General features: G+C 28.0%; 1 long non-coding RNA gene across 1 annotated transcript; it reads right to left on the bottom strand.

Moving 5' to 3' along the window:
* Positions 1–1,601: 1,601 nt before the first annotated feature.
* Positions 1,602–7,070, bottom strand: LOC129957414 (uncharacterized). The gene is made up of 2 exons (XR_008782762.1): positions 6,957–7,070; positions 1,602–1,964 (listed from the first exon to the last, which is right to left on the bottom strand). It is a non-coding gene; the product is annotated as an uncharacterized LOC129957414 (long non-coding RNA).
* Positions 7,071–7,829: the final 759 nt, after the last annotated feature.

The raw sequence follows: 7,829 nt of genomic DNA, 5'->3' as shown, positions 1-7,829 counted from the left end.
GGTATACCTAAATGAAAAGGAAACTTTAATTATAGTGGCGCTGTGTCTCATTCACAATGAGTTATTGCATTAGCCGATAGATGGCGCGACGAAGATCAACACAAAGACTCCATGAACGACGTGTATAAACAGCGATGCGTACTGCACGACGGTGTGGTGTGGAGAGGGGGGGGGGGTGCCAGCTCAGGTGTCGTCCTCGTCATCTGACCGCGGTTGAAAATTACGAGGTCCGTCCCAAAATAGCCCTAGTGTTGCTTCAAACGGGACGTTAATCTAACTAAAACTAAACTAAACTAAGCGTATTGAACGACGGAACGTCCTAGTATCTCGCAAGGAGCAGCGCATTCCGTTGATGTGAGCGTTATAGAAATGATCCATATAACACGAGGAATTTCACACGCCCAAGGCAAGCATACTTTGCGACTGACAGAGCCATGATACCGACTGTTAAAGAACTCCTAGGACAGAGTCGTCGGATCACCACATGTAAATTTGCTGCTGAATCCTCACTAAACAAAAGAACTTTGCATCATATAAACCACAAAAAAACGTGGTTATAACTAAGTTTGTGCACTGTGAGTTTGGCACAGCATCTGGAGCAGTCAGACAACTGAGGAGTTTCTATTTTGAAGCCATTCACTCTCTTGCAACGCACTGGGATCACTTTTTCAATTGTCAGTGGCGGTTATTTGCAGTAGAATTATTCCACATGAAGGGAATTCTCATATTAAAATATATTTAAATATAATTGTAGTTTCCTTTTCTTTCAGACACACTTTATAACTACACGTATAAAATATTACATGTAATAGAATGAACATGTCTATTAAGTTAAATACTGCTAAAAGGTCCATAACAATAAGGAAGATGTAAGCTCAATGAACAAAGCGGATTAAGAATTTTTAAATCATACGAATTATATGTCTATCGGAATTTAAAATAAAAAAATCATTTTTTTGTGGAATTCATCAAGACATAGAGTAAAAAAAAAAAAAAAAAAAAAAAAAATGCATCTAATTGGAATTTTTTAGCTACCCGTAATCTCTGTGAATCATATGATCTGCAAAGGCTGCTAAGTTATAATAATAATAATTTCAACTGAAAGAATTTGGCGATTTGAATATTATAGCTCAGCAAAAGTGTTGGAGCGTTGTTTGTTAGCTAATAAATCCAAAAAGGGAAATGATTCATAACAATAATTATGAAAAAACAATTCAGAACAATAACTCTGAAAAGGTCCTGAAATTTTAGCAATCTATATAAAGAGTGCACCGAATAAGTATTTTTGAACTGTACAATCTTCAGCCAATCAGATAAACTCAACCAACTCGAAAAACAACAATTTTAGTTTAAAATCTCTAACCCAAAAAATTATAATGGAGAAATAATAAATACTATTTAATTAATATGTAATTTTTAATATTCTGTTCATTACAGCAATAAACGTTTATTTACCTTATAGTTCTTACTGATATTAACAGCATATACTTCTTCATTACTCCAAAAGATTGAATTGGAAAATTATGAAAATGCTTATGATGGTAATAAAATAAATAAATATAATTTCACGAAACAAAAATGAAAAATTAAATTCAAATTGATGAACATTCAGAAAAATTTTTTTATTACAATTAAAAAAGAAATATTTTTTTAATAAGTTGCATATTCATATTCTTTAGTACTCAGTTACAAAATGGAATAATTTTGTACATTTTTTTCCATCTATTTAAATTTTTGAAAGAATTTTGAAACGGATCAGATAGAATATTTGATAAAATTCTATGGCATTGCTTTCACTGGTATTGCGTGAAGATTCATCCTTCATGTTGCTCGACTCCAATGACGTTGCCATCAGAATCAGTAACTTTTGTAAAGTAGAGAGCTTTTCCTGCCATTGCATGAGGTTTATCGTCTGCCATAGCAACATAAATAACAGCTGCGAAACACAGAACAACTAACAGCATCTGCAAAGGCAATAAGAATAAGTTAAACTGTGTGAATATTAATAATCAAACGCAAATAATAAAATTTTAAATCAAGTCAATATAGAGGGGGAAAAAATATTTCAAAAAATTCGGCATACAGATTTATTAATCAAAATGTACTATCAAAATGATTTAGAGGTATAGGTTTCATTTGCTAACAGGAAGATTGAACAGGAATTAAATAAAAACAAGCAGATTATTTTAGCCTCACAATTACAAAAATCACATTAAAAGTGTGACCGCTATAAAAAGTATACAAACAAATATTAACCACTATAAAAATTGATTCATATAAATGTGAAATTGTTATTTCATTCAATTCAAAAGAATCAGAATTTTTATGATTAAAGTGTCTTTTTTGCACAATTTTGAAATATCCTTTTTGAACTCCTAAACGGTTAGGCTCAAAATATACCCACTTTGTGCCCCTTACTGTTTCTAAATTTTTAACAACGCATTCTATAACCTAGGACAATGTGTCATTTTTCATATGATAATAAAATTAACTATACACTTAAATCTTTTACAAATCCTTCTCCGAAATTAGTAAATATATCGCGTGTTATCCTGAAATCTGTAATAGCAGTAATTTGTATTAAGAGAAGTTGAACATCACTATTTTACATATTTCATTATTTTTATTTTAATATCGATAATAATTTGGATTCTTAAAAAAAATGTCATTTTTTCCACTTTCGAAATAATTTTATCAATAACCATGGTATTAGTATAAAATACTAATGTTCCTGTATTATGATTCGTGATACTTTTAATATTCGTTCTGAATTCTTAAGTACTTTCGTATTTTTGTACAAAAATATTCCTGCAGCATTTTTTATAAATTTCATAAATGAATTTAAATTAAAAAGGGGAAAAATATTAAAATAAATAAATTAATATAGAAATGAAATTAAATAAAGAAAAACAATTTTTATATCTTTGGAAAGATAATGTTTTGTTCTAAGATAACATAAAAAATTATTTTTTTGCTGTAATATTCTTAGAAGTTATCGGAAAAAAACGACAAAATTTTGCACAATTTTTAATTAAAATTTTAATACGAATTTCATAAAACTCGCATCGAAATGCATATTCCCATGGGCCAAAAATCAAGTCTAATCATTATCATGCTGCTGTGGTGTCTCAAAACAGAAATTCCAATAGCTTTCTTTCTCTTTTTTTTCATTCTTTTTTTTAAAAATCTCTTTCCCCTCAGTAGACTTCATTTGATTGCACCCAAACAACTTTAAGAACTCTCTTTAATGACTCTCTTTAATCTCAGTATCATTTCTGATTCAATATTCTTGTTTATATGAGGAGAAAATATTTCAATCTTTATTTAACTGACAATTTTGCTTCTTTATAGCTGTTTTAAAACTCAAAGAGCTTTTTCTCTTTTACGTATTTCGAAAACAACATGAAAAGTTTCTTCCAAAAGTATGTTAACAAATAATTGCGAGAAGATGCAGGTTAAATTTTATAGTTTGTGAGACAAAAGGTTTATTAGGTTATATTCTGTTTCCTATACTAAAACTATCATATATATTGATTTCTGGCAAAAGTATGACATATTTTCTGCATTTTCATCACTTTAATATTGATTAAAAAAAAGGGGGCATTTCCATATTTCAGCCATTGTCAATTCAGAATTTGTCAATAATTACTTAATATCATGTTTTTGAGTTAATGAAATGATTTTATTTATGGGTAGTTTTTTTTTATTTTTATTGTAACATTTTTTATTGGCTTTTCGCTTTCAAAAATTGGACATTCTTGTCATTTTTTTTGCCTGTCATTATATATATATATATATATATATATATATATATATATATATATATATATATATATATATATATATATATATATATATATATATATATATATATATATATATATATATATATATATATATATATATATATATATATAATTATACCACAATCACAAATTGGCCACTCCAACCTCGCCGGAAGGCACACGGAAAAACTTGAATGACCGGACCACTGTAATAACAACACTAGTCGGAACTGTGGTTGAGTCCTTAAGGACATCACCGGCCACGGTATAACCCTTTCCTAAGGAAGTGCGTTCCGTCATGCATGGGAGAGCCATGCCTCCACCTTTTTGTGTATCCACCAGGATGGCAGGAACTAACCAACATTCTGGAAGCTTCTCATCCCCACTTATTCACAAATTCGTGGTAAAAATTTGTTGGGGAAGTGGAGAACAATGATACGAATAATATTCAACTAGGAAACCCAAATCGCAATTCATTTTTTAAATACAGGATGTCTCCATTAAACTGAAAGATATTTCGTTTCTAACTTCTAAAACAGTGAAGACTTGAATAAAAAGTTGTACAGTTGTACATTTATTTAAAACATTATCTACCTCCCCTCCAAGTTTGAACCATGAATTTGAAATCACTTTGTATATATATATATATAAATTGTCCCAAATGATAGTGTTCAATTTTCCATTATTATCAAGATTTCTCTGTTCAAACGATGACCAGGCAGCACCTCGGTCCTAAAATAGAGTCAAAAAGCAGGAAATACTGTAAGGACTATTGCGAGATTGTGTAGCTACTGAAGGGAATTTTGTTGAGACAGCATTTTTAGCGAAAACGAAATGATACAGGTTCATTTACGCAATAGAGCCGAGACGTTCCCCAAACCCGGATGGCACAATTTGTTGTACAATTTTTTGCACTATTATATTATTCAATATTTTATAATATTATACAATATAGTGAATATTGTTTAATATCGAATAATATTGTACAATATTATGAATATTGTTTAATATCGTATAATATTGTACAATATTGTGAATATTGTTTAATATCGTATAATATCATACAATATTGTGAATATTGTTTTATATCGTATAATATTATACAATATTGTGAATATTGTTTAATATCGTTTAATATCTTACAATATTGTGAATATTGTTTAATATCGTTTAATATCTTACAATATTGTGAATATTGTTTAATATCGCATAATATTATACAATATTGTGAATATTGTTTAATATCGCATAATATTATACAATATTGTGAATATTGTTTAATATCGCATAATATTGTACAATATATGTGTTATATTAGGGAAGGGATGAAGAACTTGAGAAACAGGATAAGCCGAATTTGCAGGAGTAATAAGTTCAACTCAGATTGGAGAGTTAATATAGAATAAGCAAAGTCTCAAGGGAAAACAACAACAACAATTTTAGTTCGGCTTTTATACAATAGGAGGCTTCTGCTGTGGAGGAGGGGTTGGAAAAATAGCAGCCCGTGCTATTCAAAATGAATGTTTAGATCGAGTGAGGAGAAAATTATTATTTTTAGAGCACGGATAAACTGAAAATACTACTCAGACATACATATTGAAAATAGAAACATCTATCTGTAAACCATATGCATAAAATAATAAAATGAAATTTTCTTTATTAATATTAGCAAAAATCCAAGCAAAGAAGGATAAAATAAGAAATTACTTAAATATATCTTCATTTTTTTTTTTTTTTACAATACTGAAATAATGGGATGAAATAATGTATCCCTTATCTAAAAAACTAAATTTGCCTGGCAATCTGGAACTTGGGATTTAATTCTCCAACGTTCTTGCTACAACAACAGATGTTCTGCTTATCATGTCGAAGCCCTTTCAAAAAACATTCTCTTGTGGTTGTTGTTTCTATGTCCAATTAAAACAATATTGTTTTTTTTTCAACCTCTGTTCACTTCTTGTAAAACTGAAAAGTGTAACCCTTAATGAACATATGCACTGCTTTGAAAAATTTATAAGCTTATATTACGTACATAGACAGGTAATTGTTTAATATAGCTACTTTCTATCTATACCTATCCATATTTATATTTATCTATTTATATGTATGTAATTTTAGCAAAGAAACACATTTTTAACAAAGAAAAACGTGCGATTTTATGATTTGTTTAATCAAAGAAATTCATTTTTCTTCCTGTACTTAATACATTATACGTTATTATTCATTTACTTATATGGTTGAAAATCTGCAAAAAAAGCAAGAAATGTTTTTTATTCGAATTCTAAGTAGCGCCTTTAAAAAAAATTCTTCAAATTTTAAGATGATGTGGAAATCAATTTTTGTGATAATAATATTTTTCGAAACTATTGCCTGAAAAAGCCAAATTTTTCATTTTCTTTTTTTAATGAATAGGTACTATAATTAGAATCTTTGAAAAGCAATTTGAATTGAATATTCTAATCCTTCAAAGTATGCTTATGTCGTAGATGCAAATTGAAATATGTGCCTTATACAGTCTAATAAACTACATTCGTTTTTAACATTATAGAGACTCCTAAAGCGAACTTTATGGCTGTCTTAAATTACAACAACTAACAATGACAAATAAATGTTTATTTTCTCAGTAAATTGAAACATATTTCTCCCGTTGATTAAAATCACACAAATTTAATTCACTCATTCATTTTTAACTTTAAAGATATTGCTAAAGCGAACTTTATGGGTGCCTTAAATAAAAACATTTCACAATGACAAATAAATGTTTATTTTTTCTGGGAATTAAAACATATTTCTCCCGCTGATTAAATTGACACAGAAAGATATATTTTTTTTTACCAAATACTTTCCTATTTAATAATTTATGATCGCTTTTGTTTACAATTTTAAATCCGTATTTATAATTCTTAATACATATTAATAATAATTTTAAATCTTCAGAAAAAACGAGGAATTTCTTCCCTTTCACGAGATTCTGATGGGTATCTCCTTAAAATTTGTTAATGTCAATGGATCATTAATGAATTAATGAATGACATTAAATTTCTTTCCCACTAAAGAAAACTTGTTTGGATTAAATGAATATTAAGCTCAAAATAAACTTTCTAGAAAAATGTTATCTTTAAAATTAATATTAAAAGAACATTTATTATAAAGCATAAAGCATTATCTTACCATAAGAAAATTCATTTTGAATCAGCGTGCTGCTCGCTTGCTGTAACTCGAATCGTTTGTAGATTTTTAATGCTGAACGGTTACTATTCCACGACTTTTATAGAGCCACGTTAGTACTTTTATATTTTCTCATCATCCTAAAATATGTCAGATAATTTCAACAAGAAGAGCACAATGTAGGTAACTATATCATATTTACTTTGGTTGAAATACAATATTGTATTCCATAAAAAAATTTTATGTATTGAAATAAGAAAGCATCTGGGAATGACAGTTTAAATGTTTTAAGATATTGTTACATTTTATTAGCATGATAGAATTATTGATATCAGTCAGAATAAGAATATATTTCCATTAAACTGAATTATTTGTTATATATATAATAAATACTTTACTAACCAATATCATTCAATTCTGAAATCATTTTTCAGTAGTTAAATTTTAGTTATATATCTGACATCGTCTGTAAATATTAAAAACAGATTATTTATCATTGATATATGACAAAGAAAAACGGAGAATGTAATAGTTAATTTTGTGTAGTTAACTTTTATTATGCATTGCGAGTTTTCTCAAAATGTTTCAATATGAAAGGATAACATTCATATTCTTGAGCGCAAATATTCTATTAATTTTGATACACTACAAGATACATTTTATTTTATCCAACATGATATTTTCCCTCTCCCTTCCGTTATTATTTCAATAAAAAAAATTACTTATTGATCTAATTAAATATCGTAATATTCTGTTTTTTGTTTCGTCATTATTAGTAAGTATATTGATTCTTGTTTATATTATAGTAAATAATAATATTTTGATATTTAAACTGAATAAATCATTTTCAAACTTTATCTAAATGCCATCAATATC

The sequence above is a fragment of the Argiope bruennichi genome, chromosome 11 (assembly GCF_947563725.1).
Source record: "Argiope bruennichi chromosome 11, qqArgBrue1.1, whole genome shotgun sequence".
Taxonomy (NCBI): Eukaryota; Metazoa; Arthropoda; class Arachnida; order Araneae; family Araneidae; genus Argiope; species Argiope bruennichi.
The sequence above is the reverse complement of the archived record's forward strand: the minus strand, read 5'-3'. Positions and strand labels throughout refer to the sequence as shown.